Source organism: Ursus americanus, chromosome 4 (assembly GCF_024610735.1).
Source record: "Ursus americanus isolate L20-20 chromosome 4, mUrsAme1.1.p, whole genome shotgun sequence".
Classification (NCBI taxonomy): Eukaryota; Metazoa; Chordata; class Mammalia; order Carnivora; family Ursidae; genus Ursus; species Ursus americanus.
Window position 1 is genome coordinate 42,443,813 of NC_142130.1, and position 24,415 is coordinate 42,468,227.

Sequence of the window (24,415 nt, forward strand, 5' to 3'; positions counted from 1 at the left end):
CTTCAACTAGTTATCTTTATTTTGCAATGACTTCAGTTCTTTTGCCCATTCATTCATTTATTACATGACCACTATATAGTAATCATTTAGGGAAAAAAAGAACATGCTCTATTGCTCTGCAAACCTCAAATATAACTATATGTTTTTGTGTGTTCATATGCTTTTTTAAAGAGCACATTTGTGACAGGAAATGAAGAATGGCATAGTCGGGGAAAAATTAAAGAGACACGATGTAATTATCCGAACTGGAATTAAGCCAATTAATAACCCGTGTGCTAACACTACTCTCAAAGTGCTGAAAATGCCGTCAGATATTTAAATGCCCAGGGTGGTCATAGGCAGCAATCGTCACCTCATGCATTCTCAACACCACACAGGGACCTGGCTCACCCTGGCTCCCGAGGCAGGGCTGCCACCTCAAGTGAGCTGCCGAAGAGGTACAGGTACGGACTGTATAATCCGAGCACTAGATTCTCTCCAGTGATTGTGCCCAGATTTCCACTTATTTTTTAATGAAATCAAAACACTGGTGTTCTATACACTAGCTCATTCTATACACTAGCTCGTATTTACTGAGTGAGACCTACCGTATCCCCGCCCAGCATCGTGGCTGAGGATACAGGCTTCAGAGTCAGATTGCCTGGATTTCCTCCCCAGCTCCACACTTACTAGCTGTGAGCTCTTGAGCACGTGACCTGACCCTTCTATTCCTCAGTTTCCTTTTCTATAAAGTGAGGCTTCCTAGTGCCTAATTCTTTGGGTTGCTGTGACACCAGAGTAGGACACAAATGTAAAGTACCTAGCAGAGTGCTTCACACAAATCGGGTACTCGGTAATATGTTGGTTATTATTATGAGCTGGGAAATACACTGATGTCTGGGTAGAAAGAGATCAGACAATCCTCAGATGATCTTTGAAGTTTAAGTTCTAGAACTTTGGGAGTCTAAACTTGATAATCTCTGCTGCCAACCCTTTTAATAGAAATCTGTATATTAGATCCTTGCTTTGCTATGAGTATTCCTGTCCTGAACCTACATGCTTTGAATATGACACACTCGACACATCCATAGTATGCACTTCTATTTATTTACACCCTCATTTTATGCCTGCCTCAATAGGAATTACCATGTAATATCATCCGTGGACTTTACATCTGTTAGCTCATGTCATGCTCAAAAAAAAACCTTATGGGATTAATATTATCCCCTTTTACAGATAGGGAGACTGAGGTTCTGAGAGTGGCCATGACTTCTGCAATGTTATAAAGGTCTGTTTCACTCCAAAGCTCATTCCCTTTTTCACCCAGTTCACCCAGCACGAATTTTACTGAGCGCCTCACTGCTCTGCTCTTGGCTCTTGCCTATGGGGTGCTTTGAGCAGGAGGACCCACCAATGTCAAAAGCAGTTGTCCCTCCTCCCCCTAAATTGACTGACTGTGGACCATGTGTTTTAGACAGGTCACAGCAGCCATTGTTAAAGCAGTTGATGTGCAAATAAGCTAAACGACTCTGGCTATGGCTTCTCTCAGTTTACTGGCCCTCCAGTGGGCTCCCAGGTGCCTGACATTTCTTTCAGTTTTCTTGTTCCACCCTAAGTAGCGACATCGTCACTGAAGTGTGACTGAGAGGGAGTTTTCGCTTTTATATACACCATGATTCTTGTTTCAGGACAAGAGACTTAATCTCTCTAGTAATATCTGATGGCGTTGCTCTCTTCATAAGCACCTCTTCCCCCCTTTAAAAAAAAATGTACCTTCAAGTATCTGTTGTCAAGAGGGAAATCCTGACTAAATATGATCATACATGTCCCCCCAAAAAAGATAGCATTGGATATGTGGGCAGATAATACCGTTTCCCCAAATTTCCTATTTTAGAAGCTCATTTCAATTGCAATATACAGGAAAAGTTGCCCACAGCTCATCTCCCAGGTAGCAAATATAATCAGTGATTTAGATAGAAGGGCATTGTAGGCTGAAAGCCTCAATCCCTTTCACCCACAGTGTGCCTATATTTTAAAAATGAGTTGTGGGACAGAACGACATCTTCCTACATGGTGATGTATAGCAGATGATAAACAGAGAGCGAATCCCGAACTCCAGGAGAGGTCTTTGTAGACGGATCCACTGGCCTTCTTTAGCTTGGAATGTGGCAGGACCAGCTCTACGTTGCTGAGACAGGGCCTCTACAATGCTGTATTTTTCTGCTTTGCTCTGAGACTGAATTAAGACTTAAATCCCTATCCCTAAAATTCAAAATGGACCAGAATATATTTCCACGTAGCTGTTCAGACCTCTTAAAAACTGGAGGTTTGTGCACGAACTATAGTGATGGAAGGAATCCTGTTCCAGGTACAGGGTGATAGCCATACCTGTTGGGCCAGGGTCTGTGAAGAAAGCTGGAGGTTAGCTGGTAGAACAGAAAGAGCACCAGCCTGGTGGGCCTCTGGGGCCCTGGGTTCCAGTGTCGACTTTGCTACTGCCTTTGTGATTTATTAGCCTGAGTCTCTGGGCCTCAGTTTCCTCGTCTGCTAAATGAGGGCGTTGGGGAGATTGATCTCCGTGGCTTTTTCCGGCTCTGGTATTCTCTGGGTCTGCAAATCGCCTTCAGTGTCTGCCATAGTCTGCCTTGCCAGCTCTGTTTGTCACAAAGATTAATCCATTTTAACTGTACCTTAGAGTGCTCCCGGGAGAGAGGATGGATGGATTGTTTTGCACCTATTATTGCATCAGAACTTTTGCCTTTTTAGACGAGAGATCGTGCCGTGCCTAAAATCTGTCTGCCTGTCTGCCCACTGACTTTGTCTGTGCTGATCTCTTGCCACGGTGCCTCTTCTTCCAGCATCCATCTCCCTCCAAGATCTAGACTCGGCATCTGACTGTACCTGTCTTGTTCTCTGCAGCATCTGTCTGCTACACTCCTAGACCATCGTTAATAAACTTTCACACATTACACGCAGACCCTAATATGTTGGCACCTGAACATAAATATCTACCGTTCATAAAACTGGGGGAAAACTCCATTTTTTTAAAGACCTCTATCTAGTGCCATTTGTATTTGCACTTTTTGTTTAGTTGTAAGTTTTAATAGTTCCCCCTTTGAGGATTTGTCAGTACGAGCAGTATTGCTTATCAGAACACACCAACAGTCTTTTTGTAATATTCGCTTTTCCCCTTTGGTTCAGCCGAGCCTGCTGACAGATCATTCAAATTCAATTGTTTTATGTCTAAGCCGAACAGCTAATTACAGTCGGGATGATTAACCTGACTGGCAGTGTCGCTCTCCCTCGCGCTCTCTCTCCCTCTCCCTTTCTCTCTCTCCCTCCCTCCTGTTCCAATCAGTCTTTTTCTCACACTCTCTCTCTCTCCTTCCGTGTCTCTCTCTCTCTTCCTCTCTCTCTCTCCCCCCCTCCCTCTCTCCCCCCTCTCTCTTCCTCTCTCAGTCTCTCTCTCCCTCCTTCGGTTGGTCTCTCTCTCTCTCTCTCTGTCTCTTGCTCTACTGTTTTTTTTTTCCTCTCTCTCTCTCCTAAACGTGGTCTGCTTGCTGATGGCAGAATGGCACTCGGAGATTTGTGCATTGTGTCTGGTTTCCTACGGGCAGGCTGACCCAGTGCCTCCAGGGACTTATCAATAGACCACTCAGAAGAGACACAGACAGGAGAGAGGAGGAGGGGTGGGGGGAGAGAGAGAGAATCAATATCAAGAATAGAAGGAGCTCCGAAGCCATTTTTTTTTTAAAGAAGTATCGGGACTTGGGAGAGGGTGACAAAGAAGGTTTTTCAAAGAGGCAGTGGAGGAGGTTCTAATAAATTTGGAAGGAAACAGTTCCCTGTCTTGGGAAAAGGAGAACTCCTGACTGATTAGCATTCACACCAGGTATGAGATGTTCGCTACCCCTTATCACTGTGTCGCAACCGAGATGGAAAAGCCTTTTTTTTTTTTTTAAGGAGACTGAGGGAGCATGTATTTCGCTGTGTTTGTTGTTGGGGGGCAAGGGGGGTGGCGTGAGATCTGTGGGCATTTGTGTATGGGAGCAGAAAGAATGGAAGCAGTACAACGGGGGGGTGGGAAAGAGTATGGAGTATGTTACTGTCTTCCCTGTCTTTGTGCACCCCTGGGGGGTTACCCAAGTTCATTTCTAGCAGGTGGATTTGGACGGGAGTTACTTAACGCTTGACCGCCAGTTTTGAAAAAAAAGAAAAAGAAAAAAAACGTTGCTTCCTATGTCTATTAAAGGAAGCTCCAATTTCTCTCTCTCTCTCTCTCTCTCTCTCTCTCTCTCTTCCCTTCTCTCTCTCTCCCCCCCTCTCTCCCTCTCTCTCTCTCCCTCTGCCCCCCCATCTCTCTTCCCCTCTCTCCCTCTCCCTCTCTCTTCTTTTTTTCCTCTTCTAACCAGACAGCGGGAGGGTTCCTGGCTCCCAGCCAGCCCAAAAGCCTCTAAGTGTTTTGCACTTGTTTCAGGGAGTAGCTGCCCGGGGATTTTTCAGCATTTTCACTAGAGAACAAAGAGTTCTTTACAAAGGGAAGGGGGGGGGGAAGTGAGCTTAATGTCTGATATATGTTTTTCTATTTTTATTAGTTTTTTGCCTAAAAAGAAAGAGACAGGAACAGAACATTCACTCTATAAAGACACAAAGACATTCAAAAGAAATCCAGTTATCTTTTCTCCCCATCACCCCAATATATATACATAAAAAAGAAAAAGGAAAAAGACTAATGAAGTTGGATATGTTGCTCTTTTCTCCTCTTTTAATCTTTCTAAATCCAACTGTTCTTATGCTCACTCAATGCTATTTTTTTCTACTCACAATAAAAGTTGCTCCGGATGCATCTTCTGGGTCCCCAAAATCCTGGGCAGGAAAGAATGAGAGTACATCAAATAATCAGTGTCGTGGCGAGAACATCTTCTACTTTTGCCACTTGGGTAAAAAGTTAATTAAGGAATTTGGGCTCCCCAAATACCAATGGGGTGCATTAGTTCATCCAGCCTCCCAAGTTCTTGCATCCATCTGTTTAAAAGGTACCGCCTGTGTCACTTGTCAGTTATTAAGAAAAGGTACTAAGGGAGCAGATACTTGTATTTTATTTTTGTTTCCATCTAATTACGTAAATGACAAAAAAACCCCAGAGAGATTACTTGCCCTAACCATGATACACTAGTTCAAGCGAAATGTAGTCTAGACAGAGATTTTTCTATGATTCTGATTGCCATGTAGCTTTGTGTTCTCCACTTGATTTTTTGCCTATGCTTGTATATTTTTACCATGAATTTGTGTTTGTAGCAAACATTCCAGAATGCTTATCATTTTCAAATTAATGCTCTGACAAAAGGAAAAAGAAATCAGCATGTGAACTGTATGTGCAAAATGTACTAAACAACTCCATCATTTATAAATGGATTTATATCTTTATTCTAATATTCTTGAATTATAAACTCAAGAAAATGTTTTCTTTCTAAAAGTTCTCCCCCTACTGCATTTGTATCTCGATTGTCATTTGGAAATCTTAAGGTACATAATAGACATAAAACTGAACGAGGGGAAAAATGCAAAAGCTCCAGAAAAATGCTTAAATATATATTATGTACAGTACCTAAGTACAGATAACTATTTTACTAAGTAAAAATGAGCTACAGCAGTTGTTTCAAAATTCAGGAACTCTTTTCTTTCTTTTCTTTTCTTTTTTTCCATTCACTGAAAATATAATCTATTCCTGGCCCTGGGGAGAAAAACTGTAGGGAAAATATAGATATATACATTTTCCATATTTTTAGAATGCATTTATGTAACTGCTTCTTAAGAGTGTAACACATATCAGGGCAGAGTGTGATGTCTACTAGTCAGTAAACCCTTCTGGCTGGGAGGTGTGAGCGCCTTATGTTTGAAGTAACTTGATAACAAGGAGTCTTTTCGGGAAACCTTACTGTGTATGTGTTGCCTCAGTAATGACCCTCAGAGAAAAAACAAGAGCTAGGTGGCCACTTGAACTCGCTGAAAGACGTTAGATTTAGGGGAACTTTTGACAAATCCAAAATTTTTTAGGGTAGCTCCCTTCTTATAGTTGTGTGTTTTCTTCGGGAAAATTCTTGTATTGCCTCCAGACTTTTCTATCTTTTTGTAAAGATTTTTAATGCTTCTAATAGTGCTTCAGGAGAAAAGGATCTTTAAAAAGAAAGTCATCAAAATAAAAGAAACTCGGTCTTTAAAAAGTTTTATATTGAAGGCAAGAGCTTTTTTTCCCCCCCTTTTGGCTCGTTTCTGATTTTTTTCCCCTGAACTCTTTTGTTGCTGTGGGCTGTTGTGCTTACATTTTTCGTTTTTGTTTTGTTTTGGGTTTTTTTTGCTTTTTTTTTTTTTTTTTGCTCTATTTTTTTTATGTGACCAAGGGGGTCTATGGAAAGGGCAGAAGGGGTATGGTAAGAGGCTGTTACTGAAAGCTGCACTAGCCCCTCTTGATCCCAACTCAGGCAGCTCCTATCAGCTAGTTGTGCCGCCAAGAGTACAGTGAAAGGTGATAGCTGTCATTCTGGGATTCTTCGTGGATCTGACCTGAGAGTAACACATTCACAGTCGAGGAGAAAAGGGAAAAAAAATAGAGGAGGAGGAAAGAAAAGCTCTTTGAGCTGGAATACACTGGCCCTTTCTTCCTGTAGGCAATCCGCTCCAGTTCTTGGCGACGTGTCCTGCACTATCAGATATCATATGACTTTTTATTTAGATTCCTTTTCGGAGAATGGCCTGTTAGGACTCTGTTTGTTTTCTTTTATTTAATTTCCCTCTCCCCTCACCCGCTAGTTCTGTGTATCTGTGTGTGTGAGAGAGAGTGTGTGTGCGTGCATGCATATGTGTGTGCAATTTTTATCTTTGTTTTTGTTCTGTTGATCTGATGCTTTATTTAAGGACAAAGCTTTAATTATGTCAGTATACTGGTTTAATCATTTGCCAAAAAGAAACCTCATTCTAGGCTTTTTGGGGGGTCCATTTTTAAACGCGTCCATTAACACAGGAGGCTAGAGATCCTAAATGCCTGCTGGTCGGCCCTTGGCCCACTCCCTCACCTTCACTTAACCCTCCCTTCATCAGCATGCACGGCAGTGTGAGTTAGGAAACACCTGTGCTGAGTTCAGAGGGAAATAAAAGTAGAAGCAACTTCTTCAAATCTGTACTCCTAGTTTCACTTTAATAAACTTTTTTTTTAATCGTTGGCTTTTTTTTTTTTTTTTTTTTTTTTTTTTTTTTTTTTTGGCACCCTCTGTTGAGTTTGAAAGCATCAGAGATCTTGAACGATGTTTCTGTGGAGCTTTTGTGAGGTCAGCTGAGCACCCCTGGAAAGTAGAGCAGGGTCTGAAAGTCATTCAGAGACTTCAGAATTAAGTGGGAGATTTCAATAAGATCTGTGAGGTCTGTGGGCTGTGCAGGGTTTGGTGATAGATGGTGAAATGGAATACTTGGGGACCCTAAGAAGGAGAGAGAAATCCCCAGGCAGGGGTAACACATGCATTCCTGCTGCATGGAGTACTTTGAGAATCATAGTGAATCAAATTTTTATTTTGTGTGACTTGCAGTTTAGCCAATCGATATGCGTTGTCTTCCCTCCCATGTTTCCTGTGTAAAACAGAGGAATTAAAATAACATTATTACAGGATTTCTCCTAAATTTTTGATGTATTTCTTTTTCAGTTTTGGAGAGTTCAGATTTTAGTTAGCAAAAGAAAAACGTAACTTCTCTAGGTGTGTAAACGGTTGGTTGCCTATACGTTATTCTCATCATGACGTACCTTATCTGTACATGACATGATATATCCTGTTTGTATCAGGATTTTTTTTTATATGGTAACAAGGAGACTGCTCTGAACGTTCAGATGACCATTACATTCTTTAAACCCATAGTTCTTATTTCCTTGTTACTTTCTCTAAAATGATTTTTCACAGACCTTACATTTCTGATGCTAATCTCAGCCAGAGGTGAGTTCTGTTGAAACTTGGAGGGAAATTTATTCCACCCCTTTAAGAGTACCCAAAAGGAAAGGGAGAACTATTTTTCGTTCAACAAAAAATTTTAGAAGCCTTTTTTTCCCCAGCGGAAAACTCCAAAACAGCTTTGTCTCAGAACGTTAAACTTGGCATGGATAAGAAATGTGAGTTTTGCTTTGTTTGAGGAAATTTGTTTTTGAAACAACAATGTTATAAATATTTTTAAATCGCCTGCTGAGCATGCGCTGTATCTGACTTTATTCATAGTTTTAAACACACACCAAAGTGCAGTCTTCTGAATGGCCACAGGTAAGGCTGTTGATTGGTATGATCTTTCTCAGAGGTACCTTCAGTGAGTCTACTCAGTTTTCCAGAAGGGAAAAGGGCGAGAGCTGAGTTTAGACCTGGACTCCCTTCTAAAAATCATAGAGCAAAAGTAGATTCCCCCAATAAGGCTTGCACATTATACTTAGGGTAAGTACTATTCAACTTTCCTTTCTTACAGGAGTCGCTTGCCTTAACTTTTCGGCTTAATAGTAGCAAAGTAAATGAGGAGAAAATTTATTCAATGAGGTATTTGACTGAAGGAGGAAATTTGCAGATTTTTAAGGGCATCTATTGTGCATAAATTTGGGGATACGAGAATTTGCCAGTAAAATGATAGCAGCTCTGTGCTTACAGAGCAAAGATGTGCTAGTCTGAACATGCCTGATCTCATCTGGAATCGAAAGCTAAATCTAGGTGGGCCTGTAATAATACCAGAAAAGGAACACATGTATCTTTTGTGCAACCTTTTTTTTCTTTCCCTTTTTTTTTTTTTTTTTTTTAAAGCCAGGCTTCCAAAGGGAATGACAAAGAAGTAGATTCTCCTCTTGCTTAATAAGCAGTCATATTTTGTTTCTGGAGATATGTGTTTCCAGTTGTTTGGGGCTGTTTTGTTTTGTTTTGTTGTTGCCACTGCTGTTGAAGTATATTCTTTCCTGTCAGTGATTGTTAACACTTTCCATTTTTCAGAAGGGCTTTATCTCCATTAACTCCGTTTGATGTTTCTTCACTTGGTTACCTTTCTCAAGTCTGCGATGACCCTCCCAAGCTTTGCAATTCTGATCGATTCTTGCCAGAATATATTTATTCATTAGCTGTTTGTTATAGTTATGCTGGAGATAATCTCGTTTTTCAGGCCTTTGTAACTAGTCAAACAAATTTCATTTTGAGGTGAAATTTCTCATACTTGTTCTTGACTCAGTACTGAACTTGTCTTGGAAAGGCTTAAAAAAAAATTAGCCGTTTTGTTGGGGTTTTTTTTGAGAACTAAATATTTTAATAAATGCAGAAGGATTATTTTACAAAATACATACTGATGTGCAATGTTTTTCCAATTTGTCTTTCTTTTCATGTTTTAAAACAGAACCTGAAAATTAAATGTATAAAAAAAAGAGAAAAAAACCTGCCAGGTTAATGCTGGTATTTTAAATGCCCAATTTAAAATAATTCAAAGTTTTGATTTCTATGCAGCATATCACCTTTCAATGTCAGTCAGTAATACTTTGTGCAGATATACATACATATACACACATACACACACAGAGACACAACTCCACTTTATATTTATATTAATTTTATTTTTACATCAAAGAGGATTAGCAGTAATGCAAACTTTTATTAATTTATTATAGTCCATTTTTTATAATTTAGAAATCCAGTTAACTGTTGCCTCCCTCTGATTATTTAACATGTGTATATACTTATTAATGTCTATTTGTATTCTAATAAGGCATCTTAATTTATAGAGTATTTTTATAAGTCTTTCACACTTGAATTTTATGCAGCTATATTAACATTCGAGTTTATTCAGATGTGGTTTGCTTTGTTCCATATCTGTTACCATTTTAAAAAGTTTTTCACTTTCCCAATCTAGAAAGACTATGGCCATTTTTCCCTATATATGATTTCTATGTATCTTCAGTATTCTGAAGAAGAAACTTTCTAACCTTGTGATGTCCTGGAAAGCCTTCAAACAAGTGGGAGAAGTAATCTTTACCTTGTTACTCCCCAAAACTCCTACAGTGTTTGCCTTCCCTGTACCGCCCCTCACCACCAGCAACACTGAAAAAAACAACAATAATAAACATGATATGATAATTTTTCTGATCACAGAACCAGGAAATACCAAAGAAAATTGTGGCATATGTAGGCAAATGCCAGGAGCTCCTCCAGTAAGATCAGCTGTTTTTGTCCTTTTTTTTTTTCTCTCCTGAATTTTGTTTGTGACTTTTTTGGCTTGCTGAAGCATATCCCCATAATCTTACGAAGCCACAGCAAATTCCCAATGCCACAACAACACTGTGCAGCTGGGGAGAGCCCAGAAGACCTGATCCTGGGTGGCTGCAGACTTCCTCAGCAATGATGCAAGGCAGGAGGAGTAAGTAGGCTATACTTCTCTTTGCTTTTTACCTGGGCTGCTCCGTGGGCCAGGTAGAGCGATTTTCTTTCTATTGCTTTCCCCTTAGCTATCTAGGGCTTTTCCTTCAGTAATCAATGGCTTCCTGCCTCTTTCCAAGGATGGTTTGTATAGCAAAGCATCCCATTTTTCTTTCATACTGAAACATAGAAAGCTTGGGAGATTGGGAAGGGTGAAGGAAAGGGGCTCAGAATATCTGGGAAATACTCAAAATGGCCTCGGAGTCAAAGCGGTTTGGGGGCTGTAACTTTTTCATCCTCTTGAGAGCCTCTAAGAGGTTGAAAGTAGTGAATGGGATAACTGTAGGGTGCAAACTATGAGCTAACTGATGCAGTAGATGGAGCTCTTCCCCCTAAGTCTGTATTTAAATTAACGTCCCACTCTAGTTTGTGGGGCTCTCTGTTTCAAGGTGTGTCTTTACTACACATGTAAAATCAAGGGCCCAGAGAGCTGGAGAAGAGATTTCCTGGCACTTTTCAAAAGAGATGAAGCATTTGTTCTGAAACACAAAACACAATGCAGGCAAGAAGTAAGACTGGGGTGGGAAATGAAGTTTACATATCTAAATTTCTCCCTATCTTTGTTGATAGTCCTAAGTGTGGGGTTAAATCCTAACACTTATTATACGAGTGATTATTCCTTTAAATGCAGAAAAATGTATGGAACATGTAGGATTTGGGCCGTGTTCGTTACAGATCTTCCAGGCTATCTGAACTGTGCAGATCTCCTCTCATTAGATTCTGCAAAGGAATCTTAACACTGTAATGCAATTGTTTCATCCAATTAGTCTAGAGAACCTGGCTGAAATGTTACAAATTCTGAATTGTGACAGCGCAGAGGAGGGCAAAGCAGCTGTGTTAGTAAGGTGCCTTTATGGAAGCCAAAATATTTTCAGCAATCACTGAAAATAGATCCCAGTATCTGCTTTAATATGGAAAGAACTACTTGTTTATTTCTTTCTAAATTAACTGAAATGAATAATTGCCATAAAATCCGTGTCGGTGTTGTTATTCTCAGCACCAATAGAATAAGTTCGATCGTGTCCCTCCCTGCTTCCAGATCTGTATTCTGTATGTAGTAAATGATCTTCCTTAGTGAATGCCTGCTCACAGATTGGAGATATTACTGCATATCTCTTGTTAAATCTTGATAAGATCATTTGGCCAAAGTAGAACTAGGCTTGGCTTTAGTACCCAAAGAAATAGCATTTTTAAGGGACTTGGATTTCCTTTGCATACCACGTGTCTGAGTCCGATACGGTCCAGGAAAATAGAGAGGATGAGACAAAATTATTCCTAAGCAGCCGCCGTAGGCCAAACACTGAAACAGTGCCAACCTGGACCAATCAGGCCGGCTTCTCAGAAGATACACGCTTTTGTCGAACACTTACATGAAGAGAAAGAGGGAGGAAGCCCTTGAAATTGCATTCGTATGAATGATTCCTCACTAATTTCAATAAAGTCCATGGTAATAAATTCACAATTTTTAGTCTTTTGTACAGTAGAAAATGTGAGCTTTCTTGTCCAGCTAAGGATCTCTAAAGGTTGTACTCTGACATCTTTTGAACAGAACTATCCTTTTGAATTTAAGCAAGTGAAAAACTTCTCACAGAGAGCAAAGAGTAAAATTGATGGAAACTCAAAATCAATTCCAAACCCATTTCTGGCATGATGAGAATAACATTTGTGCTGTGTTTAAAGCAGTTTAAAACAAGAAAATGATAAAATGATCAATATACTTAAAGCCAAAAATAACCAGGAGAGAACGATCTGTAATCCATTCCCATTCCTGAAACCCTCACTTTTGATCGAACATGAAAATAAACGAATATATGTTTTATAAGGTGGCATTGTCAGCCTTATAATATAAAGCAATGATGAGATGCCAAGCTTTCAAGTCTATTAGGCTATGTTTTCAGAGTTCAGCCAAATTCCTAGATTTAAACTATTGTGGATTTATTTATTTGTGCATACCCTGACCCCTGACCGTAGAAAGAGCAAAGTTGAGGAATATGTAGAATGAGGTAGTGAGCCACAGTGCTTCTTCACAGTCTATGTACTCTATTTATTTTAAAAAAAAAGTTTAAGCCACAGCAAAAAACAATATTTTCAGCTCTATCTAAAAATCGGTGAATTAGTCAATGTGGAACAAGCTAGAGATTTAAGAATACCTGACTCTCGACGAGTTTATTAAATTCAACACACACATAAATACAAATCATGCATATTTTATGTGCTTTAATAGACTGAAAGACTAAGTTCACACTAATAAATTTTGGACCTGTGGATTCAAGGTCAGTGAAATGCCACTGTCCAGGTTTACAAAAACCTTTCTAAATATAAGATTTTGCCCCACTGAGTGATTTTCTACCAATTTTCCAGAGTTATTTGACTGGCTAGTTATATATTGATCAGATAAAATAAATTGTCCTTCTGGATGAAGAAGCCCTAGCTGAAAAAATTAAAATGACAACAAATTGCATAAGCACGTTTAATCCCGCTGACCTAGGGTGCAGTAGAAATGACGATAATTCTAAATGAGCACTGTGACGAATGTCACTACAAAGAAGCATGTGTGATTACATCAGTAAGGATGAACTCAACGGGCAGGGTTAGGAGGGTGAGACACAGGAACTGTGACAGAGTGGGCACTAGTGATTAAAGTTACTGGAGATGTTTCTAGCCTGTGGCTGGCTGGAAAATTAACATCCCGAAAAAAAAGAGTCGGTCACTTTTATAAGTAGATAGGAAGGCAATACTTTCTCCTATAGGATATAATTAACTGAAGAATTCACCTTTGCTGAGAATTTTAACAACCTCCTAAAGCTTTGGCTGTCCGGTGTGTTACTAGTTGTAAAGAGCTGTTGTGCACGTCTGCTTAAAGATTCATATAAGTGTAATTGTTATAGCAACTTGTTATGCTATTGTTTGAAGTTGAAAAGCTCTGCCTTAAGTGTCGACAAAGCAAATGTCAGCATCATAGAATCATAATCATTGCATCTTAGAGCTCGAAGGAGACTTAGATATCTCAATGTGGGTGAGTGGGTTAGCAAACTCTCCAGAAAAAAATACCGAATACCTGGTTGCAGCACCCTGTAGAATTTGAGGAAAAAAAATTTTATGTATTACAATGACTTATATTTGGAAAACAATTGAAAAGGAAAGCTTAAGAAAATCGAGAAAGGGTAGCTCCACAAATTCATCTTGACTAGTGGTGCTGTACAGTGCATTCTGTGAGCCAGGGGTCTAACTAGAGGAGAGTGAAAACAAATTCAGAAAAGCATAAGGTTTTATTTTCATCAAAAGGGACAGGGGGGTTAACAGATTAAGAAATGCTATTTGAGCTGAAACCATTTACTTTGCTGATGAGAAAATTTAAACAGAGAAGTGACAAAACTTTCTCAAGATGAGAAAGGTAAATTGTATTAGAACTCAGGCTTTCTAGCTACTGTTCCTATACCACATCCTGACCCCTAACACAAGTTTTATAAAAATAAAAAGTAGATGATATTCCAGAAGTAATTGAGGAAAAGAACAAAGGAACTCAGCCTTTCGGGTTCCTACTGCTGTACCAATAATCTTACCTTAATGGGGCAGGGAGGGGCAAATATGAATGCTAAGGATCAGGCATTCTGGGGAATAAAAGAAAATGTACCCAGATCTTGCACTCCTTGGACACCCTCTGCTGTTAACACTGTTCTCCTCACACTCATATCTCCTCCGGGGTAACTCAGGGTAACTTCGTATTTCATTTCTCTTCTTCCGTCTGCCCCCACCAAAAGAGAGAGGGGGGGAAAGACGAAAAAGAAAGAAGAAAGAAAGAAAGAAAGAAAGAAAGAAAGAAAGAAAGAAAGAAAGAAAGGAAGGAAGAAAAAGGGAGGGATGGAGAGGAAGGGAAGGAAGGGGAACGGAAGGAAGGAAGAGAAGGAAGGAAGGGAGGGAAAAGAGCAGAAAAGAAGAGAAGGGAGAAGAAAAGAAAGAGAAAGGAAAAAATTGAGAAATTGCAGTCAGATTTTTTGGAAAGAAGTCCTTCTTCCTAGAAATCTTTTTGTACAAATGGGTGTATCTTACTATCTTATAGAGTCTGAGTTCTAATCAGAGGCTGCTGAGTCAACCAGTTTAAACGCATTACAGACCAGGCTACTCCTTGTTTCCTAAGCACACACCACATTTTCACATCCCTGTTTCTTTTCTCCTGGTGTTCTTTATTTCTACAATACTCTATCTTTTAATGGCTGTTCTCATATTCTGTCTTATAGATTAGTCATCTGTGTATTTATCTGTAAGGGAGGGAACAGGTCTATGTAATTTGGGGCACTGCACTTAATTTCACTGGGCCTCACTATCCACATCTGTAAATAGGAAAATGGTAACTACCTTGGTGAAATATTGTAAGAATTTCATGAAATGGAGTGTATAACGTGCTTGGCACAAAGACTAGCATGTGGCCATCATTCAATATCCTTGTTGTTGTTACTGCTACTATTATTAATATTCCCTTGTCTGTAGTTCTTTCCCAACAACATTCTTCTTGGGGTCATAGGCTGATCTCATTGAGTTCATTATCTCCTCAAGCAACAAACACAAACACAATGACTTTTCCGTAATAGGAACTGAATAAAAATATATTGAACTTTCTTGTGCAAGTTCATAGGGTCTATTACTTCCTTACGGAGATCCTTACATTGTTTCCTGGGAGTTTAGAATAGTGGCTGCTTGTGGCCAGTGCCGCATTCTCTTTCAGGTTCCCCACAGACCCCCCCCCCCCCCCCACTTAGGATTGCTCTTCGCAGCATCCCCAGAAGTGTCAGCTTATAGTTCTAGTTCATGTGATTAATGAGATTGTTATACTTCTGTCTGTAGCCTGAACTAGAAACTTTCACTTTGGAGAGCAGGTCAAGATATCGAATTTAATTTTAGTTGCATCTGTTATAAGCCAATTGTGTATTCATTACATTTATAGATTCCCTCTCCAGCCATGTATTTTCATGGCTGTTGAGAGCACCTGAATCTGTGTTGAACGTCCTTAGATTTTACTTTGGGGACCTGAAAATGAGGCAGTGAGACAATTTTGATAGCTAGCTATCATCTTTGGCATTTTTTCCCTTTATGTCTATTCTGGTCTGTTTGAAGAAGAGGGCACATACAGGGCTTTTTATCTAACTTGAGTATGGCATGGTAATTCTGTGTGGATGGCTATGGTCAGCGCAGTTCATCTACACGTTTCTGTTTGTCCTGGCATGCAACCACATTCTTTGGAAAGGGGAAACTTCTGAAAAATGGAAGTGAGAAAAAAACTTGAGGCAGGTCAGGGTAGAGACCCAGCATTAAACGCACAGGTTCGGCTGTAGTGCCCGGCATGCAAGGTGGACCCCAGGTGTGTACGGACTTACTGGTCCTTTGAGGTTATAGCGAATCATGAGAACGTTTTGAAGGAGCAGATCACGTGACCATGGCCCAGGCGAGACTGACAGCAGGGTATGCTCAAGTCAGAAAGAATGTTGCATCTTACACAGCCAAAGTTCCATTTCTTTGCGAGTGTGCTGGTATTCAGCAGGGGAAAGGGTCGCATTTAGGAGAACTGGTAATTCAATAAAGGTTCTGACTTTGCCAGAGTAATGGTGTTGGCATCAAGAGAAGAAAGTTTTGCAGATTTCTGTGTGTGCACTTGCTGTTACTGGTGTTCCTGGTGGGTGGCTGAATCATCCTGATGGTATTCAACAGGAACCAGCTGCTGAGAATATTAAAATGCAAGCATTTATTCCTCTAGAGAGACAGTAGCATCTGCAAAGTTTTCCTATCTTGATAGTACAGATAATCCCAGGGAGCATTCTCTAGTAGTTTTAACTTTCTATTTATGTATACATTTTCTTTTCATCATTCTTGTCAGTATCTCAAGTTTTAACTGGAGAGAAGAGCGCCTGAGTGCACACCGGGTTGTAGAGACAGATAGTAAACACTTAGCCCAGGACACGGTATTGCCTCTTGGACTTTACCTTGAATTCGGATTCTCAAGAGGAGAAACGGGCATTTCCCTCCCTCCGCCGGCCTTCCCCATAGAGAGCCGCCCAGAATCCTAGTCCTCGGTGAGCCACACCAGCAGGAAGGGAAAGCCTCGGACCTCCCCACCCTCTCCATACAGGCTCTTCTTTGGAGCTTTCCTTTTTACTTGTACAAACTGTGAATTTGTTACTTTCCCTGTGTGATATGTTGTTGTTGCTGTTGTTCGGAGCTTAGCATCAACAGTTGGGGGAAATGGAGGTGCAGAAAGGCAGTTTGGACTCAGTAATCTACTAGGTCTTTTCCATCTCTAATATTTATGAATAATGTATTGAACTGATGGAAAAATGTTGAATATGTTCATTATGAATTATATTCACCGGCGTGTTGCCTGGAATACAAAAGAGCAAAGCCGTTGCTGCTAACTGGTTCCTTACAATAAATGCACTGGTAGGACAGAGCACTGTGTCCCTTCCTGGCCCATTGTGTGTCGTCCCAGCACACGCTCTCCGCGTCTGAGTGGCAAGTGCAGACTGGGTACCTGATGGGATGACAGCCAGCCGAGGTTCTGAGGGGACCGGGGACGCCCTTCTTGGAGTCTGGGTCCTAAACAGAAGCAGCTTTCTTGAACATGTTGATAGTACGGTGTCCTCCCGGAGGAGTCCCCGAAGCTGGCTTCACGCAGCAGATGGTGCTCAGGGCCTAGTGTGCTGCAGGGGTTAGAGCTCTTATCACCAGAAAGGAAACTTATAATTCTGTCCCTTCGTTAAAAACAAAAACAAAAAAACCTTCATATGGATAACTACTTTGTCAGCGGTGTTACATTCTGATGACATGAACAAGTGAGAATGGCAGATATTTCAGAATTAAGTAACTTATTACATCTAGCTTCAAAATTCATTATCTATGTTCTTCTCTCTCGGTTTTCTTTCACAATTATGTTTTGTTTAGAATGTATTAAAATAAAACTGTATTCCCTACGCATGTACCAGATAACATTGGGAAACATTAACCAGAAGCATGAGAAGAGGCAAGAAACCTAAGATATTTTGATTCCCACAAATAATCAACAAAAGAGATAATGAGTTAAAAAAGAATACCGAAATAGCCTTTCTCTGACCAAATAACAGTCAGGCCCATTTTTTAAAATCAAATATAGCACTGGAAGTGACATGCAAATATGTACCAAAATAGAGAAAGACTGTCTAAGGTCAGGGACTTAGAGGATGCAGCCCTAATGTACAGTAGAAAGCAGTTGCAAGTTGAAGCAAAAAGAGCCAAAACTCTGACCCTCATCCGAGATCCCAAGAGAACAGGAGTGTATCGATGAGCAAATCCTGCCTCCGAGAAGCCTTTGCTCCTGTTGTAACCCTTCAGAGCCACGGACTAGCTCTTGTGAAAGGGGAGTCCAAGACCTCACTTGTACCAATACCAACTTTCATGAGGGGCATTAAACTCAGCCTAACCATCCCAGCTTTATTTATCTTTATAACATTTTGGAGGTGATTTTTTTCTTATGCCCTATCAAGAGCTAAAACCCATCAGAGCCCATGAAGAGCAGGGGTAAACATAGAGCAGCCACGTTTATCAATAGTTTATAATAATCTCAGAGGGAGGAGAGAGCGAGGAAGTATGAGAAAGAGAAGAAAGAGTTAAACTTTTTTCAGAAAATTGCCTTGCCCAACCTTTCAATCAGGTAGCCAGAGAACAATAGTGGCTGCCCGATTCCAGAGTGGTATAACCTGAGAGCAGATGTGACAGGGTTTTTTTCCCCAGCTCCACCCTTCCTTACAGGACAAATCACTTAACCCAGCTATGTAATAGTGCATTTGTCAAATAAATAGAAAGGCATCTATCCTCATCTCCCTCACAGCGGTATTGCTAAGGCTGATTGTACACATGTATATAAATATATATATTATAGCTATCTATTTACAGCAGGGGAGAATGATTTAAAAATAAACAAATCGGGATTTCATATATGCAGCTGTTGTGAAGGTCAATCACTTTTTTTTAAGACCTGCTTAGCTAATTACCAATTGTTAAAACACTTGCAAATGATGACTGAGCCTCTATCACCTCTGTGAAACGGAAGACTTTTGGAAATCTAAGCATGATTATAGAGATTCAAACACATGTCTATCTACTCATGGACCCATGTGGCCTTACTAAAGGCAGTACAAGCCTACAAAGCAAAATAAAGGATTAGCTTTGCCAATAGATACTGTAAAAAAATAAAAAAATCCTTAATCAAGATGTAGAATCAAAGCACATTTCTGAGTGTAGGAATGCACTGGTCCTCTATATTAGACAGTTATTTTTTAGGAAACGGGACAAAGATAAGGAGAGGATAAGCTTCAACCTATACGAACATTCTAGCCATCTGCCCAGGCTACGGGTTTGTCCCAATGAGAATCAGACTCAGTATAGATAAAGCCCCTGAGATCACTGGAAGAGGGGCCACTTTCATCTATTTTGTACTGCTACTATTTTTTTTTTTTTTTTTTTTGGTGTTCATTTTGCTTCTTGTTCCATCTCTGCGTTCTATATGCAGACCTCAGTGGAATGGCAATGACATGAGGGGGGCAGGTGAAGATAAATAAATGTGATGTTTTCAACGTGACGGGTACCCTCTACTAGCTTTTCTCTGGGCCACTGCAAGCACCCAGGAAAGAGAAATTGGCTTCCATGGAAAGTGAAGTCACAGTTCCAACTTAGCATAATAAGGAGAGAGAGAGGGAGCAAACATACTGTTAGTGAAACAAGGAGTTTCTACCGGCTATGACCAGGTTCTCCTGTTTCCTCTCTTTTTCCCCAAACTGAAAAGAGTCATTGTGGTAATTCACCTGTGCCTTGAGCCTGTGTACACTTGTCCAAGGACTGCTCAAGGTAAGGCCAGAAAGAACTCAGGGACAGGACTTACAGCCAGGAAACTCCTCTTCTCTTTAGTAACTTCTGCTTGTTTTGTTGTGTGTGTGTGTGTGTGTGTGTGTGTGTGTGTGTGTGTGTGTGTGTGTGTTTTCAGGGAAATTTGTGTTTTTAGAAAATATGTTTCAATTCCCAGACATTGATATCCTGGGCATCTTTGGGTTGTGACAGAAGTGGGGATTAGTGCCTGTGACAAATGTAGCAGAAGCCAGTGCAGTTGTAATCTATCAAACATGTTGGCAGCCCCCAGATTTTTCTGATCCTTGCTGCAGGATTCAGTTGCGTCCTTACCCTAGGAAGAGAGGATTCACTGAGAGTTTTGAGAGCAGTGGTGCACCTTTCTTAATTTTAGTCTTAGTAACTATGGGACCGGCATGGCTTAGTGAAAACAGTAACTGGAATGAGGACCACCTTCCTGGGAGGTGCAAGCCGCACAGTTGCTCACGGTCCCATGATTAGGAGGGCCGTGTGCTTGGTTTAATGCTCTGCTGTTGCTGTCTTGAAATTCTTAATGATTTTTAAATAAGGGACCCCACATTTTTATTTTGCCTCGAGCCCTACAAATTGTGTAGCTGGTCCTATCTGGAATTTAAATTTTCCTGGCATGCCCACTGAAGGTAACAGGCACATGTCTTTTCTTACTGAAAGTTATCCTCTTTTGATTCATCAGAAGCTAATTCCTGTGTTAAACTTGGAAGATTTCTGTCCATATAATGTGGTTCCGAAGAACCCATCGCTCCTTCCATCCTCCAGACAACTTGAGATGATTATAATCAAGATGGTCTTGTCTTGTAATCAGAAGCTCAGTAGTAGTTGTCTCAGCCAAGTATCTTTTTGCTAAAGGTTGATACTTGGGAAGAAATAGTTGTGGTGGAGAAGACTTTGCCCTTTATTAGATGATGAAAATAGGCTTCAACCATTACATTCAGATTGAGAAAAGAACATTGAACATTCAGGTTACCTTAGACTAGGACTTCCCAAGCATTGTGCGATCAAACACACCAGAGAATTCTAAAATACTTGTGGTCACTCTCGCAGCTCTGGCCCTGGGCTTGTGTCTCTTAGACTGCCACCACTGCTGGCCACCATAGCTCTGTGTCCTCTGCCCTCCTCCCTTCTCCTGCCTTCAGCCCATAGCAATCCCTTCATCCTTCTTACTCCGAACTGGCATCAGGAGGATGAAGTTCCTCTCTTTAGTCTAATAATGGCTACTTATAAGAGTGATTCTTGCTAAATTCTGTACATACACACTAACCCCTGCTACCACCTTGAAGAGTGTGAATGGCAGAATTGTAAGATGGGTCTGGATTAGACCCCATGGAGATGCATGGGCCTGTCCACAGTGACAGTTTCTTAGAACCAGGCTTTCACCAGAAGAATCCAAGTCTCCGGACTCCTAGCCAGGTATGCTTTTGACGACTCAGGGCATCCTCAACGTTCCTAAAAGATCTATTCTAAATGACTGGCCCACAAACCAATTTCTAAGTGCCCATAAGCAGGAGGAGGAAGAAATGTGCAGGAGGAACTAGGTGCAGGGGGAGTTACGTGTGAAAAAGAACCTGACTGGTCACCTGAAGCTTCCTGGCTTCTCTGAACCTATAAAAATCCTTCCTACCACTAATGATGCCTCCAGAGTTGTTGGGATAATCCAGAGAGAGGTTCACTTAACGCAAAGCCCCACTTAGAGCAGAAACTCTGGGAGGGTTAGCTTCCCGCACCTCTCCCTGCTCCTTCCCCCACCCTCTTTTCTCCAGGTCTATTCTCCCTTCCTGTGAAAGGAAGGAGAGTGGGAGGAATCTGGTGGAGAGGTCCTAGACTGTGTAGTCTTTGCGAGTTTAAGCTGTAGATTAGAATAACCCATCCTTGCCTGAACCAGGTGGGCCGAAGTTTGCAAGTTTTTAAATCAACGCTGATCTCTGTCTAGCACCAGCACAGCCATGGCACAGCAGAAAGCCGAAAGCTTTACTCATCAACCAAGGCATCTCCAGACAAGGCCCAAGGCAAAAATGGCAAAGGAAATTGAGTCCTTTTCAGTCATTGCCACTCCCTTCCTCCTTTCCTCGGCCTCCAGGGCCCAAAGTCCTTGTGTTAATCTGACTTCCATCTTCTACCTCCCCATCCCTTCCCCTAGCTCCAGCTCAGAGCTACTTTAAACCAAGGTAGCCCTCTTGGGGTTGAAATGCTTAGAGCAGGAGGCATGAATGGCTTAACCCCCTACAGGGTGCTTGCATTGCGGAAGAGGTGTTGGAAATTGAAATGCACCTCATTAACAAGGGGACGTGTGCTCCTTGCTTACTGTAGGTGGCTGTCCCTTCTGAGCCAAACTCCTCTGCCTAGAATCCGCCACGTCCTGATACAACTGTACCCACCCACCCCCATCTTTATCTTTGGTCACATATGTGATGTGAACTCAGAAAAGCAAACTCTTCCTGGGAGAGAGAGAGGGGAAAAAAATGTAGGTTTACACAGTGAATAATCAAACCCCAGATGATTGCAGAGGGTCTCTGTTACAAAAATATGCCACAGTAACATTTTTTTTGATATGAAAATAAGTTTCTATCTTGGATAGTCAAGGCCCTAATGGGTATGGTTATGAAAGTAGAGTAAATAAGTTTAAAACTGACTGCTTTGTGATAAATCAAGGCTCCTACCTCCTGTGAACTCAGAGCATTTTGCAGATTTGAATAATCAGTCACCTTGAGTTTCCTCTTTTGCAGGCATGGGTATTAAGGCTTAGATGGGACATGGCTTTTTCCCCCTGGTCACCCAACTCACACGCAGAGCTGAGTTTGGGGCCCTCAGCCACGAGGAAGATGTAGCTCTTCTATCCAACCTTGGGGGGAGCTCCTGAGAGCACCTCCCTCTGCCTCCGTGAGCCTCTCCACATTCTAGTCTTCTCTCTTCACTAGTTGTTGCTGCTGTGATGTGAGAGAAAATGTTAGCAGGAGAATCAAAGGCAGGCGATGGAGCATTAGGAGAACATTAGCAACTATTGAAAAGACATTTTGACCTATTTCTGTAGTTATCAATTTAATAGTATTTGTTGCCAGGAAATGTGCTGATGGCAGGTGGGAGGTTGGATTGCACTAGCAGCCTGCTCTCAGGGGCCCTCCAGTTACAGGAGGTGGTAATTCTAGTTAATAAAAGGGTGAACTTCAAACACATTTTAACCAAATCAAGTTGTAGCGGGAAATATCATATTACTGATGTTCAAGCCGACTCACAGCTGGTAACATTAGTCCACGGATGGGCCCCAAATTCTGACTTTGCAGCATTTTCAGATGAGTTTCTGGCAGTGAGAGAGTTCCCCAGGCACAATGTTATATAGGAAGAGGAGATTTTTTAACTAATGTAAGAACTGGCATAAATGAAAAATTCTTTATTCTTGTTAGACTTTCTATAAGATCGTCAGATATTCAAATAATACAAAATGAAGCCAAACTTCAGGTGGTGCAGAGGAAATCTCCTAGAGCCGGGAGTTTTAATTTTTTTGTTGTTTTGCTTTTTTTCGATGACATGTTGGCAAATGATAAAAGCGATTCACTCTGCTAACCAGAGATGCTGGGCAGAGTTCCCCCAACACTGATTCCATGCCACAAAAAGCACAAGGCACGGCGAAGAGCACAGGCTTTGTGTCCCACTGCTCTGCTCAGATTGGAATCCCAGCTTAGCCCCTGCTAACTGTGTGGCTGGAGGAGAGTCACCTAACCTCTCTGACCCTGCGCTCCTTACAGAGAAAATGGGCAAAGTTTAAACCTTTCCTAGTTCGCATGAGAATCAAATAGAGAGCATATGTAGAGAAATCCACATATAAAAAAACTGCTGGGCATGTCCCGAGTATTCAAAGGTGATCATTGTTCCCTTCTACTATGTTTGCTTCTGTGGTTTGCAAGGCCTTTTTTTTTTAAGAGTTTTTTTTTTCTCAGTAAAATGCATAGCTTTTAATATGATAATAAAAGCGAAGGGGTGCCTGGGTGCCTCAGTTAGTTAAGCATCTGCCTTTGGCTCAGGTCATGATCCCAGGGTCCTGGGATCCAGTCCTGATTGGGCTTCCTGCTCAGCAGGGAGTCTCCCTCTTCCTCTGCCCCTCCCCCCTGCTCATGCTCTCTCTATTTCTCTCTCTCTCTCTCACTCTCTCTCAAATAGATAAAATCTTTTTTTTTTTTTTTTTTTTTTTTTTAGAAAGCAAACACTGATGCAGGTATCCTGCAGACTGATCTGGTCAGCTCTTTTTGAGTGAATAGCTGTTGGCCACTTTATCTTGGCCCCAGTTAGCCTAGACTTCCCTTAGTTAGCCTTCTCTGGGTTCACACAGTCGGGCCATTGGACATATATGAGGTAAATCAGCTGGACCCTCTGCTAACAGATACCCCAGTTCTATGGGTGCAGGTGAGACAATGGATCATGTGAGCGGCTGGACCTCTCCATACCACTTCCTTACCTGTCCTACTCTAGCTCACCTGGAATTAGGAAAGATGTCAGACACCCTTCTGTGGGATTGCCTCTTGCCTGGATTCTTTTCTAAACTTTTTCCATGTGCCCAAGTCTCTGTTTTCACAGAGATTAATTCTGATTTGGTTCGCCTACACTTTTGAAGCTCTAAAAGCTTTCCATTGTGGGTAGATTGTCTCAAATACTGTATCTGAAGATGGAAAAAGAAAACTCTGCCCAAATGTAAGCACCATTGAATTGAAGAAACAGTTTTTTTTTTTCAGTTGCATTCTTCGAGGAGCCAGACAACCTTGAATCCTTTACAAAAGCACATCAGTCATGCCATCCTCCCCCTTAAATAGACACACGCGCACATATACACACATACACGCCATCTGCGGAAGGCCACTATTCATGATGCAAAGGGCTAGGGTATCCAAGAAGAAGAAAAATTGAAAAAGAAGGTGATTCTATAGATAGAACCTAGACCTAGAAGCCAGGACATCCAAATTCTGTTTCCTCCTGCATGGGCCCTGCCTTCTTGTATGGACCACCGCATGTATGCCGTGCCCCAGTTCCACTGTCATTATTTCTAGAGCACATGCGTTCTGACTCATCCTCCTGAGGGG

At 41.2% G+C, this 24,415-nt stretch overlaps 1 protein-coding gene across 40 annotated transcripts in view; it reads left to right on the plus strand.

Moving 5' to 3' along the window:
• The window catches only part of ZBTB20 (zinc finger and BTB domain containing 20), a 771,855-nt gene that overhangs the window by 634,183 nt on the left and 113,257 nt on the right, over positions 1 to 24,415 (plus strand). The window contains exon 1 of one of the 40 annotated variants that reach the window (XM_045785138.2): positions 571 to 3,871. The exons of the other annotated variants lie outside the window; for them this stretch is intronic. The gene's annotated coding sequence lies outside the window, so the exon portion shown is untranslated. Of the gene's footprint in view, positions 1 to 570; positions 3,872 to 24,415 lie in introns of those variants that run through there. 40 annotated transcript variants of the gene reach the window in all.